Here is a 22891-nt window from a genome sequence, read left to right as displayed (position 1 = left end):
GCCGGGCCCGGTGGTGGTGCCTGATCAGTTCCTCCGCTGTGGCCTTCCCGGCCGCACCTGTGCGCTCCCGCCTCTCCTTCTGCTCCTTTTCCTCCACAAATTAGCGCGGTCGCGCAGCACCTCGGAGTTTCGCTGCTCCCCTTGGACACCGAAGTCAGGGAGCGTGATGAAATTTGAGACACACTTGGGCATATACGCACATAACAGCAGGAAACAGCTTTCCCGAAACCGGCCAGGTGCCCATGCCTCAGCTCACGGGGTCGCTTGGCAATAAGTCCCGGGTGCTGTTCAGCTGGGCAAGAAAGGGACAGAATGGATGAATAAAAATGAGCTGGATGCTGGGTGTCTGAAGTCACTTTTGATGTATAAACATTAGTAAAATATTTCGCTTGTGGTAATTAATTCATTGCCACAATTTGCCATCTGGGAATGAATTTATTCATGTTTGCTCAGGCCAGTAATCTGCACTCACCTGTGCTGTGAGGCTGCTGAACACGTGGCCCGTTATTTATCTGGGAAAGCATTAGTCTGAAGTCTCAGCAATATCAGAGAGAAACTGTAGCTGAATAATTCCTCAGTGTTACCTGCTAGGCCTCAGCCATCCAGACCAAAATGTTTTCAAGGTTAGATGCATTTCCAGCACTGAGTACCTCATTGCCTTAATAACAAAGGCCAGCAGTCTGCAGAAAAGGAGGTACAGAATTCATTAGTTAGCAGAAAGGAGGAAGCTCAGGCTTGGCAACATTCTTTTTCTGTATCTCCAGCTGAACACAAATCGGTAGGAATGTGAAATGACGAAGATTTGTCTTCAAAAGTCTTTTACTAGTATATAGCTTATGGGTTTACAAGGCACTACAGATAACAAGAGTAAATAATGATTGCATGCATTTTAGCCTAACCTAACTTTGATATTTCCCCCAAGGAAAAAAAGAGATACCTCAAAGAAACAAAACATGCTACGTGTAATTTACTGTTATCATAATTCTAACTGCATTTAACATTTTTTCCTCACCCTTTGATCTGTGCACTACATGTGGAACAGGGACTGGGTCTTTTGTTTCTGTATTGCACAATGGAGGGTCTTGCAGATAGTGTGGTTTCTGGAAGGAAGCCCCAAAAGTGAAGATGACTAGTTTGGATCATTCCCTAGATTTTTCTGGGTGATTCAGTGCAAAAAAAGTTAATTCATACTTGATCTGCGTAATCCAAAGTCATTAATGGTTCTTACTTATAAAAGGATAATAATTGTGTGTCAGAAATGTTGTGGTGACTGAAGTTGTGAATCTATTGAGAATTGCGACTCATGGATGACAAGCACTATAAAACCATGGATATCAATACCTATTAGTGTCTAACTGTAAGGCAGCACTGAGCAGTAGGCTGGATTTGTTGGAAAGGTATTGTCTGTGTTTATGCCTATTTATTTACATTACACTGAAAAACCTGTACTGCAAACATAATGCTTGTGGTTAGAGGAGAACCACTTGTTCCCTGCCTGCTGCCTTGATGCTCCTGATTGAACAGATGGCTTCTCTGCCCCATCCCATACGTTCCCTCTGCGTGCTGGATTTTCAATGTCCAGTAATGAAAAATACACCCAAATACTGGAAATCCAGAATCCAGATGTAACCCAGCTGCTTTTCATACAGTTCAAGAGACATATAAATCCATGTAACCCAGTGCACACTCAAGAGTCAGCACAGATGGAAATTGTCATTTCACTGCTGGGTATCTAGCAGCAGTGCAGGGGCAGGGATCCCAAAGCACCACATTGCCTTGCCTAATGCAGGGAAATGCTAAGTGGAAAAAAGCCCTTTCTTTTGTAGGCTGCACTGAGGGGATTACTGATTTCACAGAGGTTACCCCAGACCGCTATCAGGTAGCAATAACTTTGATTGCTAAAAGCTGCAGTCAAGCTGATAAGCAGGAGTGGAGAGCTGGTATATCCCATTTCAAATCTCTGTGTGTAAAGTCCAAGGTCCCAATTTTTATAATCTTGCTCTGAAAGCACTTACAAATTATTTCTCAAAAATAGACACATTTCAGTTCAACCTGATAGCATTTTCAATTTTCTCTTTTTTTTTCTGTTTTTGACAGAAGTAGCATCATTATCTTCCTTTGAACTGCAACGTGCCAACAGAAGGCTAATAGAATAACGAGACTGCACACTACCTCAGGGAAGCAGGAGTATTTTTTTCCTGGCATGTTTCAAACATGCCTCTCTCCAGAGCCATCCTTACCCTGCTGCTGATCAAAGCCTGAGTTTTCTGAGCTAGTTGTTCAGACTGTTGGCTTCTCAGTGCAAGGGCTATAATTTTTATATCAGGGTCTTTAGGCACAACTCCATCAGGGAGAAAAACCAAAAAACTACTCTAGCCTTTAATATTCTGTACATGTGTATGCTTTAGGTCTCTCTAATTTTGTATTCCAGTGATTGGCAGAATTAGAAAACGATGACTAGCATTATTTTAAAGTAAAACAACAAAGTCTCCACCCAGTTGTATTTCTAAAAACTACATTCATCTACAAATATCTTAGGTGCTGCAGACTGCTGATATGTGGATTGTGTGGCACAGCTTACTTTTCTGTATATGCAAAATAAAATAGGAAAATAAAGGAAAAGTCCATTAACCCCTAAATAATATTACAAAAGACAAAGGGAATACAGAAAAAGTGGAGAAAGGGGCTGAGATGATGTGAGGCCTTTGAACTTTAACCAAAGTAAATAAATACTTTATTCCTTGGTGCATGGAAACAATGCTCTTGCGAGGCTCTGAGCTCATCTTACCTTGTCTCTTTCTCTTTTCTTTGTTCTTAGTATTTCTGTTTTTAGAATACACTCATAATTGACAGGATTACAATATAACTAGGAATTTTGTGTATCTCATTACCTTGAGATTGACTGCTATAATAATGCATGCGCCCATTCATCAATGTTTTGTCATGATTTCAGAAAACCATTCCATATTCAGGAAGACATGAGATAACAAATCGATTGCTTTGTAAGTAAAGCATCTTTATTGCCCCTTTCAATATAGCCCATTGTGTTGTCACTCTCAGTTATCAGATCAGGCAGACATTTTTTCCTGCAGAACTTGCATCTGAATTCAAGTAACAGCTCCTCGGTGCTTTGGTGCTGACATACTGTACAAACCAGATACTACAAGTCTCTTACTATTTTCATTATTGTTAATCTGAGGAGAAAAAATACATTAAAAGACATATTAAATAAACGTTCTCTCTATATATGTTCCTTTTGTATGAAAAATGACCATTTTTCAAAGGCATTACCTTCGAAAGACTTCAGTACATCAGGCTAACATAGTTCGCTGGTTTCTCATCCTTTCCCTGTAATCTAAGTGCTTTAGAGTTATCTTTGTTGTTCAACGAAGTATCTGATGCTAAAATATTCAAAATAAGCACAATTTTTAAAGGTAGGACAGCATTTTCTACCTTTGACTCCTTAGGATGGGATCTTATTTTAATGTTAAATTGGTTATTTTTATTCTGAGGTCAGTTGCCTTTGTGTGCAAGCTCCTTCTGCAAGGACATCTTCTCCAAGAACATCAACATATCTTAAGAAATTCAACACTGTTCTGCTACACCGAGTTAACTACACATTAGGGGCTACTAGGTGCAGAGAATGAGAGGGATAGACTGGGGCAGACGGCAGCAGGAATCATGATAAAGACACCAGCCCCAGGTGCAAGATGCCCTCTGAGCAAAATGTCCATCACCTGCACTGCCACAGGTCCACTTGGTTTAACCTAAAGAGAAGGCAGTGTATTCCCCTTAGTATACTTTCATTTCTACAAGTTGGGATCTGTATCCTCAGTAGATTATCTCCACTTTATTTTTATCTTATTAGAGTCAATATATCTATCGATTACATCAGATTCAAGGGAATATTGTGTGCATAAAATACACTGGAAACTCGTATCTTAAGTTTCAGCAATTTTTTATAGTTAATTATAAAACCCCAGAAAATTGCACTGTATTAATAGAAATGCTGACATCTCTTTAGCTGCAGTGACATTAACTGGAGCTACCATAATTTACCATCATTCTGAAGAATATAACCTCTAAAAGTATATTAGAGTGTATTAATGAACAATTATACTAATCAATTTACCCTCCCAACATAACCCTATTAACTGCAGCAGAGGATTGAAAAAAAACATCAACAACAGAAATGTCTGTGCAAGACAGGAACCTTTGACCAACACCATGAGGCAATCCTCTGCAAGGGCAGGTGTGAGTTCTTAGTCAGTCACTCCTAACACAGGTTGATTTCTGTTTATTTATTTAATTTTTCTATTTATTTATTTCACTCATGACTATTTTTTCAGTGCTGTTCCATTCTCATTTGAATAGCCTGTGCTATATATTGGTATAGGTTTGTTTAGTGGCTGGACACATAAATACCTAATGCTTGTACCACTATAGAATAAGTACAATTTTTCATCAAGTTTATCAGTTAGGGGTTAGGAAAAGAAAAAGAATTCATGTGCTAACACAACACAGAAACTTGGGTAACTTGCTTAACTTTACTAACTTGGTTCATTCTTTGCAGTAGGGAAAAAAATTGCATCTTCCATCATAGGCATATTATATATTGAGAGAAATAATATGATAGTTGGACAAAGACAATTTGGAAACACTTTAAAAATTAAAGATCTCACCAGTCTGCAAAAATAATCAGTGGAAAGGATGTTTCTTTCTATGTCTTTTTATTTCAAGGGTGGGCAGTGAGACAAGACACAATTTATTCTTACCAAAATTAAATATTCTTACCAAAATTACTTGGCCACCCCGCTCTACGTGCCATCATCTGACTTGCCCTGTACTGTCTATTGTGAAATATTCCCTGCATGAGCAGGAAATCTTGGCTGCTCCATTAGGGCTACCTTCAGTCTGCTTTGCGCAGCCAGGGCCAAGGTTGAGGTCTGAATCTAATGAGTGCTGTGCGTTTCACAGTGGGAAGAGTACTCTGATTTTTTTTTTAGTCATTGGGAGTGTTGGAAAAGAAAAGATTTCCAGAAGCAATGGGGAGCTACAACACCCAGCATACCGATCAGCGTTGGCAGACATGAGTTTCACATCTCAGATAGGCAGAAATGCCATTGATGCCCTTGCTAGTATGCCTTGCATGCTGGGGCCGTGCCCGCTCCCTGACTGCCACAGGAACTATGTGCCTAGTGCAAGGAAAAATGTTGGCTCCAAGTACCCAGTTCTTCAGGGAACAAGAAATTTGCCTGTACCTTAAATTATTTTGCAGCTAGTTAAATAACTGCTGTGCTAGAAGCTCTGCAGGCAGTAATTATTCTTCCATTTTTTTCTACTAGGCAGCCCTGAACTGAGCCATGAAAATTGCTTTGAAATCACAACAGAAAAAGAGGAAACTTTTGGACGTAATTTATTTTTGGATGTTCCAAACCAAAGCTATCTTCCAAACCAAAAAAGAAGTCCAGCCCTGCCAAGCCCTTAATCACTGAAATGAAGAAAGAGACTACAAAACTGAATGAAAAGAGGATTGAAGCAATTTTCCTATTCTGAAAAAGACCCTTTTTTGGAGTTACCGTCAAAAGAAAATAATGGAGCAACAAAAACTCTTAATATATCACTGATGTATCTAATCAGAGGTTACTTGCAGAGGCCAAACGTTTGAAATGGGAGCAATGCTGGAGTTCGTCCTTGATGGGAGAGAATTCATATGTGGACTCTGCATTTCAGAAAATAAAGCCTTACTAGCATTTCCAGGGAATTTTCCAACCATGTGAGAGCAAGAGTCTTCTTAAGAGTGTCCTCTATACTATGCCATTAGAACATAATTGTAACATAATATCCAAGCTCTTATGCTTCAAGCACTTAAGGACTGATCTTTAGCAGTTACAGAATGACAGTATAATTTCTAGCACAGAAGTAGCAAAGACCTCACTTTGTCAGGATCAGGTGCCATTGAGCTCAACAGAATGTAAGCACAGAGGAACAAAGCCCCTCAACCATATAGCTTATGTCTGGCCCAGGACAGAAGGCATGTTTTAAAACTCCGTGAATATGATCTGACAAATGTAACTACTGTTAAAAGGATGAATGTATATTTAACATACAAAGGTATCCAAGTTCCGGCAAATTCAGAGTTTAAATCTAGTCTGAAATATGATGCCACAAACACGGAAAAAAAAGACGACATACAAAATTGTATGATTGGAAAAACTAGCTGGGAATGAAACTTAATTTTTGCAAATCCTGTGAAACAGTTGTTACGAAATATAAAATCATCTGTCCTTTGCCTTAAGTAGCTATCACCAGCTAGCAACGTTTTGTCAGTATCAAAACAGAAACAGTCCTGACAAGGGATATGAGGAATTAAGAGTGCAGTAGAAAACTGGTTTCAGCAAGTATATATCAGCTAGTGATGCAAATGCTCATCAGCAAAGTTTTGCTCAAGTTACTAAATACAAGAGCACGGTTGCCAGGAAAGACCCCTGGCATCCCCTCCCTTCATTGCTGTTTGTTTAAAACATTTGCGTGCAGCAAACTCCCTGAGACATGTTCCTTGGGGTCTCTGGCTGGGATTCAATGAGCACACAGACATCCCATTGGAGCCAGGGACCCTGCAGTCCCAGGCACCCCTGTGTCCTCCACCTCGATGTGTTTCTGCCCTCCCGATGCACCCAGTCCTTCCTCTCAACCTGCCCTCAGCCAAGGGGGTGGTACTGGCCAGTAGAAATGCTTTTACTCCTGTTTCATCTATCACATTCCCTAACTACTTCTCAAACAATCTTTGAGTCTTTCTTTTGTATTTTGAAATGTCCTCCCTGTCATATGCCCACACAGCACTATTCAGTAGCATTTATTTTCTCAGGAACCATGACAGTTTACTTTTCTACAGAAAGAGCTTTGCTATTTTGAGTGTGGAATGAGATGCATGACTGCTCCTGGAGGTCCCACTCCCAAAAAGAGAGTAAAGCAAAACCTTGGATGTCTCCCAGTGCAATGCTGAGCCCAAAGGGCTCCAAGAAGAGCCAAAAAGGCTCTTCGCCAAAAAGGAACAGCAAACCCTCAATTACATGTTCTTAATACAACAGAGAGAACTCTTAAAATATCGTAAGTAAGAGTATTACAGCAGGCTCTGAGATGGACGTACAAGATGCCTGCAGCCCACCATGCTGACCAGTATTGAGGCAGATGTGCTGCAAGTGACACTGCCTCCAGGACTGCTTGTGGCAAGGTCTGCAGGGAGCAGGGACAGCTTTGAGATGACCAGCTGGTACAGCCAGAAAGCCAGGCAAACTCTGGGCACACAGACACCTCTTCACATCCTGACATTTTGCTGTTTCCCTGTGCTCAACTACATACCTCCATTTGTTATTTCTTGTCAGGTAAAATCTTGGGGCAGTTTCAGCAATGCCCAGACCTGAGCTGCCAAAGAATGTGACTCCTACATCCTACAGTTACACCACGAGTCAAGAATAATAATACCAAGGATGCATGTGTCTCTGATACAGCTGCAGCTCAGCGAGGCTTTTTGTCCCATTTCTTCTTTATACCTCCTTGGACATAAATTGTAACTGCAACAGGTCAAAAATACAAAATAAACATTTAAAGATCACAGTTCTTAACTTAGATGGCACTAAAATATTCTGCCACTTCGAACAATAGGTGATTCATTTGTGAAAATTTATGATTTATTTATAAAGATGCAAAGTGCAAAGCTGCATCAAGATCTCAGGGCAAGAGAGGGAATTCAAGCAGTGTGTTACAAAACCCTCCACTGACATCTGCAGAAGATAAAGTACGTGGCAGAGGGAAAAACACAACTGGAAGAACATCCTGAGCCTTAGAACAAAAGCGGGTAAGGGTTTCTTCGGCCTCCTCCATTTCTGCCAGAAATAAACCACTTGAATAGCAATTTTTAAAATAGCGGTTGGCCTCATTTGTAACATTATCAAATTCCACAAATCTTCCGAAGGGCCTTCCTCTCTTTCCCCACTCCACATCCTTTTCCCACAAAAGCCAAAGCCTGGATTTGTTTTTAGGAATAGTAACCAATAAACAGAGGCACAGTAACACTAGCAACAGAAAAGAAATATTACCAAATTTGAATAGGAAAAATGAAGGAAAACAAAACCTTTGCAACAATGCCTGAGGAAGTCTACATATCCTAGGGCTGATCAGAAATTCTGTTAATCCGAGGATTGCTTTTCACCTTTAGGACACACTTTCAAATTCAGCCAAATCTGTCACTAATCATAAATGTATGACTAATTTCCGGGTGCTCTTCTCTATATACGTTCAAGATTAACCATTCCAGCATGAAATTTATAACTAAACAACACAGCTTTATTTGTAGAGTATTTCCATGGGTGGTGAAGTGATTCAGATGCTCTCTGCATTCTCCTTACAAGGCTTCCTCTCCAAACACTAACCATATTCAGCTTGGTTTCAGTGCTGAGTTCTGATTTTTTCCTGAGCTTCACTTGGTGCAGTGAGAAGGCAACAACCAGAGAAAGCAGTGTGGATACCTGATTCCCTGTCCCCCATCCTGACAGCTGTAGAAGCATCTTTGACTCCTTCACAGACAACAGGTGCAGTGGGATGGCACCAGCCTATGCCCTGGCCTTCCTAGCTTTGGCCCCAGCCCATCATTACAGTCTTTACCAGAGTTAAGCTTCTACTTTTTCTTCCTTAACAGGAATTTTCCATCAACTGTTTCATCTGGAAACCATCCACCTCCCTGCACCAGGAGAGGCAGAAAGCAGTTAGGGAGAGAAAGCCCACGTAAGGTTTTACATTTGCCAGATACCCCAGTAACGTTGCCAGTCTCCCTCAGCAGCAGGGACGGGGTCTCAGATCCACCAGCAGAGCCAGCCACTCACTATCCCATCAGAGAGCCAAAGCAGCTGGACAAGTTGTTCCTGTCGGCATCCATAGTTCTGCTGCCTATGAAGTTTCCAGACCTCACAGACTGGAACAAAGAGGCTTTCACAGAGATCCAGATCACCTCCAGAGCATGTCCCTTCTTTATTTACAGGAAGGCTCTTGGGTTTAGTCTGGGGATGTATGCAGATTGCTGGGGGCTCTAGGGGAAGAATTTTGTCAAAGAACATATATTGCTATGCATCTTCAAAAGGGTCTGCCTTCTGATTCATTTAATCTTCCCTGGAAATTAACTTCACAACCCCAGCTCCTTTGACCATGCATGATTTATCTTCAGATTATATCTGCCTTTCACACCTTTATGATCCACTTTGTTCTTGAACAGCTCAATTACTTTGGATTTGTAAAGCCAAAGAGAAGACAACTTGCAGGGCCAGGTAGACACCTAACTAGGCAGTTCTGTGATAGGGCTGGGCTAAAGGGCAGACTTTCCCTTCTCACTTGCATGTTCCTACTGGGTCTGCTTCTCCAGCACAGCTGTTCAGCTGACTCCAAAGCAGACTGCTTCAGCACGAAGGGGAGCAGTGTGAGAGTGATGCCAAGGCAAAGAAAGTAAACACATTGCCCCTTTTTGGCCACCAGTATATCCACTCCAGCATAAAATGAGGCATCTCATTTCTACATTTGGGCAGCAAAGTCCCACCTGAAGCTTCAGATACCAACCTGGAGCTGTCAAACACCTGGATTTCCAGGACTGAGCAAAGTTCCCTTGCAAACAGGGCCATTGCCTACATCCATCTAGTTGCTGCTGTATACAGGGGGAGAGAAACAGTAATATTATCAGCTGATAAGCTCATATTCTTATCTCCCATGCACTGGTTTCCCTCTAATTTACAGAGTAGGCAGGTATCTATTATTTTTTTGAACTGGAACGGGCATTCTCTCTCTCTGATTATGTACATGTAGGCAATGAGGCCAGCTACCGACTGTAGCATTACCTGACCCCACTTTTACAGATTTTCCATAGAAAACTAAGTGCAGTCAGGCTCTCCAAGAGGTAGAGGTATCAAGTGAGATAGCACTGCATCCATGTCACCCACCTTCATTAAGCACATCTGGCATACCTAAGGACAGCACTGTATTCAAGCAAAAGCAATAATGGAGTATTTAGGTCATGGAGCATACAAAGGTATTTGTAATTTTAATGTTGGTGGGATGGTCTAATGATAGAAACAGAACAGGATTTGAACTAGACTTTACTGGGTCGACTGATACATAGTAGACAAGTTTTCAGGCACAAAAGAATCAGGAAGCAGTTGCTTTCATGACAGAACAGCATCTGGTACAAAATGCTAGCAGCAGCAGTATGGAAATGATGTGAAAAAGCATGATTAGAAGAAATTATCCAAAGATTATCATAACATAAAAAAATCCTGCGTTATTATGATGGGATAACTTGAGATACTTCTGGAATTTTGTGATCCACACACATGCATGATGAAATTGATACTTTTTAAAAACAGTCCTGCTATCATGCTAGGATGAATTGCTAGAATGGTTTCTAGTTTAAAAATATAGTGCAGTTAGAACAAACTTTAGCACTAAGATTTCATTTCAGTGAAATTGCCATTAATGTTTCACCTAAAGTAAGCCAATCTTCTCCTTCACCTAGGAAAATGTATCCTTTCACGCTGTGTGTTTTATTTGATTTCACTACCAGAATTCTATACCACCTGCTCAGAGCAAATCAGCGATGCCTTTCTTTGGTACAACAGACAAAAACACCTGTCTTTTTTATAATTATATGATTGTATTTTTATTAAGAGTAAAATAAAGGCAGTTAAATACTAACTTGGTTGAAAGAAATACCTTCAAATCAGAGGGACAGTAACAAATAGTTCCATTGCTTATCTCAGTCATGGATTAGAAGTCAGACTCACACTGAGGTTAGTTTGGGTGGGACAGCATTACAAGTGTTTGAGCCATGAGAACAGCATTCTTCATACAGTTGTTTTAGCTAATACAGTGGGTGGGATTCCCAGAGGAAACTATCAAGTACCATTACCATATGTTAAAATAACTTCAGTTTTAAAGCCCCCAAAGCTATAATCATTGATGGGACTACCTGAAAAACTGAAGTGCTCAGGAAACAATTGTTTCATTGACAAAATCTTCACAGCAGCAGACATCAAATGTTCATATAATCAGTACAAAAATAAGGGCAAAAGGTTTTATAACAAGTAGAAAACAAAAATTAAGGTATGTTAGTGAATACAAACAACCACCATGCAAGTTAAGTTACACTCTAACTCCACTGAGATATCAGTTTTCCAGTATTCCTCCCTACTTATCTTTAGAGATTGGACATTTTATGTTTTTATCTAGAAATGCCAAATCCCTTAAAATACCAGACCTTTATTCTCTCTGACCCTAAGCGACAGTAACAAAACTTAAAAACTTAACAGCTAAACTAGCCATTATTCATTAGCCATGGCACTCTTGCATTAATCAATGTATTACATAAATCAGCAGTTCTGAATGATTCAAAAAATTAAGCAATAGTGAGACTTGATTTGAGAACAGAATCATACAGAATAAAGTTTTTTCCAAAGATGGCAAATTAAATTCCTATTAAAAAAAAAAAAAAAAAGAAAAGAAAAAAAGCAAGGAAGTTGTGTTTTAGAGTAACTCTATCAGTTAGCAATTATGAGGTTAAACACAGTGCTGTGCCTCTGTATTTCAAATGTCACTTATGGATATTATTTAGTCTAATCCTTTAGATTTTCTTGAGAAAATTTCCCTGCAAGTACAGTATTTGGCTAAGTTGGAGAGTGTATGCAAAAACATCATTTGATCTTGTCAGCTTTGGCACATATGCTTGGCATTGTCTGTGACAATTAGACATAGGAGAACTGGATACACGTAGTCCCTTCACCCAGCCTGCCCACCTCTGCTCAGTTCTGCTCTTTGTTTAGCTCTGCCCCACTTCTTATATAGCAATTGGTTGCACCTGTGGAGAAGGTTGCATTGCTGATGGTAACCCACTTCATTTCCTTTCAAAAGTTGTCTCCATACCTATAGACTAAATCTGGTGTTTAGTACAAGGTATCAGAAAGGATACAGCAAACCTTTGACATTCAAAGAAAGTAACAGGGAAGAGAAGGATCCCCTCTCAGAAGTGGTGCATACACAGATTTGTTTGCCCACTCAGAGCCTGACCCTTCTCACCCTTGACTAGCCTGCATCAATCCCTATTTATCCCTGGGAGGGCATTTACCCCACACTGTGCCCAAGGAACTAAACTCCCTCTGCAATTCCTAGGTGTACACAGCATGGTACAAGAACAGGGTGAAAAGTCTCCTTAGAAGGACCCAGCCCAGGATGAGTGGCTTGCAGAGGTACACCCCAGCCCCTGTAGTCCAGTGGGGCCATTGCAGGCCCTATGGAAACAGGGTGGGGTCCTGGCTGCTCCTCCACAGGCTCCGGAGCAGCAGTGTTGTTTCACTGCCCCTCCACAGCCATCACCCAAAAATATCCTTCCTCCACAGCAATGCAGTGCTGTCACAGCCAGCCCTGACTGTGAGGCTGGGTGCAGACCAGGGTCCTCCAGGCTCATTTTGATTTGCAAAAGCCACTTATAAAATGGACGCTGTCACTTTGCAAAACACAGAAGAAGAAGCCAACAAAGAATACTATTTCACTCCTAAAGTAGTTTATCATAACTAAAGCTGTCAAACTCAATCTACAGTCCATCTGTGTAATTGAGGAATACAAGTTCCCACTATTTTTAGATTTAAGGTCAGTCATCTCACTAAATAGCAACTGCTTAGGCAGGAAGATTACACCTGATGAGAAGCACTCCTTTTAGAAAGTTTTTTTTGTTACTGGTAAAATTCATCTTTGGGTAAATTTTTTTCAAATCCACTTAATAATATTTGTCCTGGAAATATACAAGGTATTCTCCAAATATTTGTACAAGAATTTGTTTCCCTGAGCCTTTTATCAAATAAAGGCTCAAATACAGAATGTAGCAGTCACATGAAACATTACACATTTTTTTGTAAAATGTATTAAAAAAAGGATTCAAGTGTTTTTCCAAAAGAAATCATCCAGTTCAACCTTGTGATGTCAACCTTAATGCAAACTGTGCCTTTATTTTCCAAACAGTCAAGAGTTAATAGTCATATTTAATTTATCAATTACATAAAGTTATGGCCAGGCTAGTTTTTGCAGCTCTAATATTCCCCCAAAGAATACTCTGTGATTTAAATTATTTGGTGGCATGGGAGAAGAGTTTACAACCTATATCTCTTCTTCTGCAGAAGCTAATTGCCTATGCATAATTTAATTTTATCCATATAGATTTATGTCCTTTTCCATCACATAATATTAAGATGACTCTTACCAGTTTCCTGTGAGATTGGAAAAATATTGTAGTCCTGCCCTTCCACAAGAAGCCCTGTAGTACCCTATACTCTTTACTGCCATTAATGGAATTTTTGCCTGAATGTCTTGTATTTGCAATTTCATTTTGCACCAGTCTGAAGATCAATAAAGGGAGGTGACTCCAAGGCACAGTAATTTTAAGTATATAACTATTGGGCAGATGCTACAACTTTAATTATCCAAGCAGTCTTCTGAGCCTGTCCAAACAAAAAGTGATAAACAATCTGCTTACACAGTGGCAGCAACAGGATCAAGACCCATTAATTTATATCCATAAACATTGGTTGCAGCAGCAGAACTAATTGGGTATATCCTCAGAAGTGTATCCCATATGGATACCTTGCTGAGGGAAGTCAGCTACCTTCTTCAGAATTAACTATGTTACATTGCCTTGCATGGATTTCACACAGATGAAACACAAGCCTTCAAATTACTTTCTCTGACTCCTTTTTTCTTTTTTTTTTTTTTTTTTTGCTGAACATATATAATGCACCAAAAAATAAGATTAAAAAATACAGTAGGTTTTTTTAGCTAAATTTTTACAATCGCCCAAGTAATGACCTATGGACCAGAGCAGGTCTCTGTAAATACAGATGTGGTCTGAGATGGTGATTCAGAAGGATGGTACCTGAGGTACTGGTTAACAGATAAACAGCAGTTGGCAGCTTCTCTGTCAGTTCCAACATCTCCCTCCAGAGATACCATCTCAGAGGTTTTGCCTGCAAAGGAAGTGCAATTGCTTTAATTATGCCAGAATATATTTACTACTTGGGAAGCAGTCATGCCAAGACTGTAAATAACTAACACTATATAAAAGGAAACAATGTACAATGCAAAGTAAACATCTCCCAGTTTGACAGTTAAGACTACCTTGATAAAATAACTTTTGTTAAAAATATAAAATGTTCTGAGAGAGTTAACGCTACAGTCTAAGCCCATTCCTGGATATGGAGACAAGTTTGCTAAGGACTTCCAGATGAACACAAGGCATAGCCTTTAATTCTGCCTATAAAGGACCCACAGAGGCTCCATTTGGGGGCTGTGGGTACCAGCATGCACTTGAAGGTCTCCTGACACATCCTCTGCAGAGCTCAGCCTAAAACAGGAGCACTCTGAAAATCTACTTAAGCCCCTCTTGGAGGCAACTTACCAAGAAAAGCAAGAGAAACAGGCATAGAAAAAGAATCTCTAACCACAACTTCTGATTTTAGAGCATTTTAATTACATTTCCCAATCCTACCCCATTCTTATCTCATATACTTATACATTTCATAACTTGCTCGAGTTTGTCAACATTTCAGCTGGACACAGTCACCCTACCTTCTTTGTCACAGAGGTCCTTTTTCTTGTGTTGATGGCTGACCTCTCTCTCTAACAACAACATCAAACAGAGCAGAAACTTTCATCCATGATGTCTCTCTGTACTGTCTATTAAGAGGCATTAACTGCTTTCTTCTCTTAAAGTAATCTAATTTATGCATTCATACCATACAATTATTATCCTACTCAATAATTCTTTTTTGTAGAAAAGTATTTTGTTCAGAGGCACTGGGCGGGCAGAGACATCACAAACACTGGATCCACTTGCTTTCGGTATTTTTTCTTTATTGATGTGTCAAATCACTTTTGGGGCAGGTCACCCAAATGAATGCAGCACAACAGGTTAGGCATGTCCCAGTCTGTTTTCAGTCACAGAACACTATAGGATTTGTTAACTGGCATAGATATAGCCTGCACTGTCACAGTGCTATCAAAACACAGATTGTGGAAACCATGGGTATAAAGCTAGCTACATAAACATTAAAACTACATTTAGCAAAAACAATCAGCTATTCTCATAGAAAATAATACTGCAAAACAAAAAAATAAAGATATCCAAAATATTATGATAAAAGATAGAAGTCATAATAATTAAATACATCAATTATTTCTGTTCTGGATATAGTAACAAAAGGATTTGGAAAGCTTTACAGAAATGGGATTTCTGAACTATGTTGATGCTTTTCAATTCCTCATTCAGAGGCAACCTCTGGATCTAGGATGAGGAGTAATTAGCCACAGTACTGGATGAAGGTGAGTGCTATCAGTTGCAATACCTCCCCTTAACTCAATAGATAGATGCCATTGGATGGATGTCTGGGAGCTACAGCTCCCAGACCATTTTAAAGAAAAACTTGGATCAACTTACAGTAGTCTAACCTGCAGAAAACACTTATTTTTAATACACTGATCCCCCCATTTTTTTACTGTGAGGGTGGTCAAACACTGGCATGGGTTGCCCAGCGTCTTCATCCTTGGAGATATTCAAAACTCCCGACTGCTCAAGCTGACCCTCCTCTGAGCTGGGAGGTCGACTAGATGATCTTCAGAGGGGCCTTTCAGCCTCTTCCATTCTGTGATGAATAAAACCAGTTAGTGGATCTATATTGCCTGTGTCAGGGAGCCCAAAACATGTGAAAACTTCTCTCCAATTCCTCATTTCTTATAATGAGATAATCTAAGAGATGAACTTTAGATCCAAGTAACATGAAAATAATTGGTTTGTGACGTATTATTTGACAATCAAAGACTGAGGGACATAAGAGGTAAGCAGTAGGAATGTGCAGTACAGTCAGGGCTGGGGAAAGGCATTATCTCTGCCTCTTTCAGCAGCAGCTAACTGTTAGACCATCTGGATCTGTTTCTTGGTATGCACATAAAAAGAAAAAGGTGGGAGTGTGAGAGAAAATAACTACAGAGATATAAGACAGGACAAGTGAAACTAAAATACATATGCTCATCAATCATTAAATAATACATATGCTCATCAATCATTAAATGTGGATTAGCTGCAAAAGAGCACTCATAAATGCAGTCCATACTTCCTAACAGGGATTCCACTCTCATATGAAAAGGTTTGGAACACATAATGAAATAGCAAGAGACGGGTGTCAAAAATCTATCAAGTCACATGGTCAGCGAGTGATCTCTTGCCAAGAATTGCATGAACCACTTCAACAAACACTTAAAAATGAGGCAGATGAGGTCTGAAGGAAAGATCTTGTAGCACTTCCAAACCAGAAAGAAGGTCACAGTTGAGCAGATGATGAAAGAGAAGGAGCAACCAAGGAAAATTAAAGAATGTGGAAAATACACTCTTCTCTCAAAATCATTAGGGGAAAGAAGGCATTTTTGTTACTGCACTTTTAAGAAGACCATTTTCGGAAGAGTGTGCACATTTTCTGTAGTCTTCAGACACGAGCTCTTCCCTGTCAGGAAGAAAGAATTCATTCAGGTAAGTTTAACTCTACCAAAAATATCCCTTAAAGTATGCCTGCTAGCATACTTTAAGCCCAATGCCCTAAGTTCCCAGAAATCTTAGCATCAATATTCTGCATTATGCTGCCTTCATTTTAGGGTATTCAGGGCCCCTCATTTAGTAGATAGTCTGGTAAACCTTGCTGCTGTAGTGTAAATTATGACTTGCATGTTCTGTCCTTCTGAAGGAGGCTGCTGCCACCACAGCAAAGCCAGCACAAGGGAAAATGTTCCCAGATTGGAGGTGATCTAGTGCACAGACCAGTCTTTTGACACTTTCAGTAATATCCTTCAGTAATAATGCTATGCTGATGTAAAGTGTTACCACCTGCATATATTCCTCCTTATGAGAGAAAGTGGCAAACAGTAATGCATGCCCACAGCCCTTCGCTCCAGCGCAAAGCTACTGCCCTTTGCTCTGCCAGTGAAGGTGGCTTTGAGCTAAAATGACAGACACTAACTGCAGTAGCTGAGTGGGCACCTGGTCTCTTCTGATGGCTATGTCAGACCATCCTACTCTGGGTAATGCTGGACACGATGGTGCTTTAAAAGATCATGACTTGCAGGTCTCATCTGTCAGTTATAAGAGTAAACTTACCTCCATCTGCACTATAAGTAAATTGAAGGGCTTTGCTCTGCAGGCCCTTGTTCTGTTCCATCAGTGGCACAGTCAGGGCAGTTGAGCTCCCTGTACTACCACAGCTCAATTCCCCAGAGCTTGCTGCTTGGACTGAACTAACCTAGTGGAAAATCTCTTCATTTTCCTTCTCAAAACTGAGAAAAAATAATTAAGCAATAAAACATTGCAAGGATCTGCTTGGGAGTGTGTGTTGTAATGCCCTGGAGAAGGAGGCAGAATTAGCTAACATTGCTAATGACACTTGGTTGCTTTGGATATCAAGTCCAACAGAAATGATTCTAAGAATCTGCAGGTAAGATTGAATGCAGTCAGCAGATGAACAGCCCAGCAGCTGTTGAAAATGAATCTGTGCAAACATATGTATAAACACTGACACAACTGTCTACACTAAATAGCGGTAATTTTTGAACAAGCATCCTGAGAATGAAATACAGAAAATAGAGTCTACCCCTCTTATTTACCACAAAAGTCCCACAAAGAGAAGAAGTCAAGAATTACCAAGTACTTTACATGCAGTTACTCCTGCTAATATAAGAGACTAGTCCTACTTTATAGACTTTAAATTAATCTGCTGTGAAAATCAGAGGGTTTACTGATCATCCTACATACATTATATAATAGCTTAGGAACTTCGCAGCCCTTTCTACACATTTTTCCTCAATATGAGATACTGGTCACTGGGAATGATGGAAGAATGGTTTAACTCAAGTAACAAATGACACGCTTCCATCACACACTAAAGTGTAACTGAAAAAAAACCAACTCAAGATGCTGAAAGTTTTTAAAAATTATTAAACTAATTTGAAATATCACCTAAATAATATTTCACCAATAGGTTGCCACCTTCTTGATTTGATCCCCTTCTGCTTATGAAGTGAGATAGAATTTTGAGTTAAACTATGGCTTGCTGTTTTCCTGTAAGACTCCCACCTTGTTCAGCACACATCATGCAGTGCTTCCTGGCTAATCAGTTATTCAATCAGTTGTTCAGTAATCAATACTTTACATGGTATTCACAGCTCAAAGCGTGGCTCCGTATCTTGTTTATTTCACCTTATTTTCTGAATTCACTGATAGTCTACATGACCTGATTATCTAAGTATCCATCTGAATTCTTCAGAAACAAGAATGAATTTACTTCATAGCAGCCCATTTTGCAAATGGTGTACTTTCATTACTTCTATTTTATACAATGGCAAATTGAGGTACGGAAAGATTAACGTCAAGTATCTCCAATAACTTTTGCTTGAAGTTATTCTGACTGCTCAGAAACAAATAATACAATTCTTTTCAGAGACTCCTTAAAGTATAGGTGATACGTTGATTTCACCTGTGCTTGCAAAAGCTTTGCATTTCTGCAAATCATTCTGAGGTACTCAAGATGGAGACCACAAAATAAGGAACATGAAAACAAATGATTGCTTATATAAAATCTATTATAACTGACCGGCTTCTCATCAGACAGGAAATATGCAGAGGCAAGAAAAACAGCTCTGGTTGATCAGGGTAGCATTCAACTGTCAGCATATGAATCTCCTTTTTTTATTCCGGTTTCTAGTATTAGTCACTATACTTTTTCCATTTTCCTCAACAAACAAGGCAAGGATCCTTTTTAGAAAAACAACTCATCCACAGAACACAGTCCAATAAAAAGCAATATTGTTTGAACTAAAGGCCAGAGTACAACAAGTGCATGTAAGAATGTCAAACTGCAAGGGCAACCACCAATAATTCATGAGGGTTTAACAGGGAAGCTATTAAAAGCAAAGAAAAATACTTGCTCAATAAAGTATAAGCCTTAAAATCATGGTCATCTCCAGACCTAAAACACAATACATCACCCTGCCACTTCACCTAAAATAGAAACAAATAACCCCAGCAGATTAAACTTTCCTTTATGGAGAAGTGTAGGAAGAGGTTGGGACATCCTTGTTGCAGGTAGATTTTATGGGTATTTCTTCAGATCAGGAAAGGTTCAAAAAAATCTTCTGCTCCATTCCAGATCAGCATGTGCTCTAACAAGCTGTTATAAGAAGCAGGAAACACACAGGTTCAACAAAGGACTGAGCAAAGTTCTCTGCAAAATAAATCTCTTAAGGAAAGGGCAGTGCCTGTAACAGAAACAATTTTAACCAAGAAATCCAGTTTTCTATATTTCCTCATCCTAAACACTGCCTTCTTTTTCTGTTCAGTAATTACTGTTCTTGTAATAACTGTGATTAGTTTTATTTTTTTTCTTTCTCCCAGTGCACAATAGCCACCACTAATTCAGCCTGTAACTGACATAGCTGGGACCAACTTTTCATCAAGATCAGCACTGCATCCACAAAATATACATGAGCACTTATTGTACGTACAAACATGCTCGTAAAGAAGCACCTAAGCAGAATTATACAATTTGTATGCAAAGATGTGGGTTTCCAAGGGCAGCATTTTACCATTAGATTGCAGGTAAAATGTACCTTCAAACATGTACCCACTTTTAACTAATTTGTACCTTAATGAAGAATAGCAATGAATGTTTACTTCATAAATTAGCTGAACCTAGCAGTACTGCTTTTTAAAGAACAGTTCTAGAAAGTGTGGTATGTTTTGCATTTACAATTTAACTGTGGTAACACTCAGAAAAGACAATACAGGTACTTGCAGTTCCTACAAATTCACCACAGACCACACTTCTCTCCACAATTCCCTCTTGACTATCATATCTCTGTGTTTATACCATGCCCACATTGGTAATGCCAGATCCTTTTGTGCAGCATGTAATAAAATATCCTGACATATTTCACCTTCTATTTCATAGAAGGCCTACCAGAAGTTATATCTTTCGTGTTTATCCTTTAATTAGTTGGTATCATCACATGATATATTTGGACTAAAAGTTTAGAATAATTTTTCAGCTCGAATTATTGGGAACCGGGTGGCTAAGAACAACTATATTTACCTGTATTAGAATTTGACCAGGATGCTCTGGCAAATACTGATATTTAAAAATGCATCAGTCTGCGCTTGATTTGTACTTCCCTCACTTTTGATGTATTATTAAACACAATGATAATACCCTGTTAAAAAGAAAAAAAACAAAACCACAAACCCTAAACAACAAAGACACGCTCCAGCAAATTAAACACCACAACACGTGCAACAACTGCTCCATCTGCCCGGCCAAAGAAAACAAAACCAGGAGGTGAGTCTGACAGTACTGCACACTCAATCTGCTTAACCTTTAGCATAATCCATGGCAGAGTTTAGAGCACAGCCAGCACTTCTGCAGCAGGCTTCTCCTTCCCGTCACCTTCTGGGGTCAGCCGAGGACACCCCAGCAGGCTCAACACCTGTGGACTTCCTGCACCCCAGTGCATGCGGCATTTAGCCTCATTTTCACGTCGTAAAAGCATGCTGACAGGTTGATATGGAGCCTTCAAAGGGCTCGGAAATGGGAAAAAAAAAATCTACACAAAAAATAACCTAAATGATGCTGTAGAGCAACAAGTCATGACCCAGGGGCGACGAAGCTGGAGGCACCTGTCAGTGCCACCCAAAGCTCCATCGCCGAGGCCCAGGCTGAGTGGCTTGCGAAATACACATACAAAAATAAAATATATGCGCATACACATTCATATATGTGTATATATATATGTATACACATATGTGTGTGTGTATACATGTATATATACACACACATATGCATATATATGGGTATATATGTGTATTTAATACATATGTATAGATATATAATAATGTGTGTACATGTATATATACACACATATGCATATATGCGTGTGTATATATACTTATACATATATGCATACAAACTCTTTAAAAAAATCGTATTTAAAACGGCTTTCGAGCTGACCGTGCGGTAGCTGCATGAGCCCCCAGCGGCCCCGCAGCGCTCCCCCCGGCTCGCAGTGCCCCCTGCGGCCGCCCAGCGCCGGGACACCCGCACGGGCTGCCGGGTGCCGCCGCCCGCCCGCTCCGGCGCCGCTCCAGCGCCGCTCCCCGCCCCTCAGCCGCTTCCCGCCGCGTCCCGGCTGCCCCCAGCTCCCTTCGGCCGCGCCTCTGCCGGGACATCGCGCCCTGCCCGGGAGCGTAAAGGGTCTGGCTCCCGATAAAAAAAAGCGTCAATTACCAGGAGTGGGGTTCGAACCCACGCGGACATGCGTCCATTGGATCTTAAGTCCAACGCCTTAACCACTCGGCCATCCTGGTGCAGATACCGGGAGCGCTCCCGGTCGCTCCTACATCCATGGCCGCGCTCCCGCCCGCCCCCTGGGCCCCCCTCGATCCTCGGGGGCACCTCCTCCCCCTCCGCGCCCCCCCCGCCTTTATTCCCAGCGCGGAGCGCGCGGGGCGGTGCGCGCGGGCGGCCTCTCCCGGCGGCAGCGGGAGGAGGGCGAGCAGGGCCCGGCGGGGAGCGCTGCTCCGGCCCTGAGCCCTCCCGGGGCCGCGATAGCCCGGGCCGGGCCCTCCCCCGCCGCCTTCGTTCCGATGGGCGCCGGGCCCGGAGCGGAAGGGGGAGGCGGGGGAGGTGCGCGGGGCTGGCACGGGCCCGCCCCTGAGGGGAAAGCGGGGCGGGCGGCGCTGGGCCGGGGCGGTGAGATGAGGTGCGAGGGCTGCGGGCACTGCGGGGCACGGGCAGTGCGGGCTCGGACCTCCTCAGAGTGGGGAGGGAGGGCCGCGGTGCCGGCGTGGATCCTCGGCGGCGTAAGAGGGCTGCAGAGAGGTTGCGCCCGTAAGGCACCGGCACTTTATTACTCCCGTACAAATGTTTCCTGGAATGTATCTTCCTTGCTCGTAGAAGGAAGGAGAACCAAAACCACTAAAGTCCAAAGGTATCAGTTACGCTTATTTAGGAGAAAAGTATTGCGGGGAAAGATTTTTTTTTTTTTTTTTTTGCCTGGGCTACGGAAGCACCTTTCGCAGTATCCCCAGTTACTACCTGCCCTGAGACCTCCCCCTTCTTCCCTGCGTCAGATGGGGAATGGGAAGGTGTCCCTTCTCGGGCCTTCCCCTGGCATTGGGTCCCAGTCTCGCTCCCTGTGCTGTTTTTCAGCGGAGAAAATAGAAAATGGACATCCTTTATCCCACCAAACTTTGCCACCTGTGAGCCTGCCCCTGAGGTGTAAGGAACATATTCCGTACAGCGCAGGCCGAGGACTCTGGACTGTGCCAGCCTCCAGCAGACAAGGAGGCGTGCGGAGACCATCTGCTTCCGCTTGGGCAGAACAGGAACACACCCCCTGCTCGGTTGTTGGACAGCCTGGTTGTCCGTACCCGCAGGTGTGGGTGGTGCCTGAACCCTTCGGCTGTGAGTGCTCAGAGTCCCCCAGTATGCTAGGCACGCTTGCGAGGGAAAATGCCTCTAACATACCGTACAGGTGAATTGTTAACATTTTATACGTGAAGAGCTATGCTTTACTTGGAGAAGTTTCTCCCAGGACACATGCCAGAGATACCTGCACAAGTGTGTCCATAGTCTGGGGCCTTCACTTTGAGGAAGCAATTGTTCCACTGCCATTTCTCCAAAACTAAACCCATGATTCAAAAAAAAAAAAAAATATCCCATAAGATGAAATGGAGACTCATACACATATCCATGAACCCTTGTATACTAAACAATTT

The 22891-nt window shown here is 41.4% G+C and overlaps 1 long non-coding RNA gene and 1 other non-coding gene across 3 annotated transcripts; both read right to left on the bottom strand.

Annotated features, from left to right (window-relative positions):
* Positions 1-2617: 2617 nt before the first annotated feature.
* Positions 2618-21593, bottom strand: LOC127481632 (uncharacterized). Of its 2 annotated transcripts, XR_007908276.1 has the most exons (7): positions 21399-21593; positions 20211-20328; positions 14650-19289; positions 13958-14048; positions 13289-13526; positions 9607-9691; positions 2618-3194 (listed from the first exon to the last, which is right to left on the bottom strand). It is a non-coding gene; the product is annotated as an uncharacterized LOC127481632 (long non-coding RNA). The 2 variants fall into 2 exon arrangements; XR_007908277.1 differs by lacking the exon at positions 13289-13526 and having other exon boundaries at positions 21399-21592.
* TRNAL-UAA (transfer RNA leucine (anticodon UAA)) lies at positions 21396-21478 on the bottom strand. Its single transcript has one exon. It is a non-coding gene; the product is annotated as a tRNA-Leu (tRNA).
* Positions 21594-22891: the final 1298 nt, after the last annotated feature.

The sequence above is a fragment of the Manacus candei genome, unplaced genomic scaffold, assembly GCF_025592945.1.
Source record: "Manacus candei isolate 608988 ecotype Guabito, Panama unplaced genomic scaffold, ASM2559294v1 h1tg000081l, whole genome shotgun sequence".
Taxonomy (NCBI): domain Eukaryota; kingdom Metazoa; phylum Chordata; class Aves; order Passeriformes; family Pipridae; genus Manacus; species Manacus candei.
This window is presented reverse-complemented; position numbering and strand designations above follow the sequence as displayed.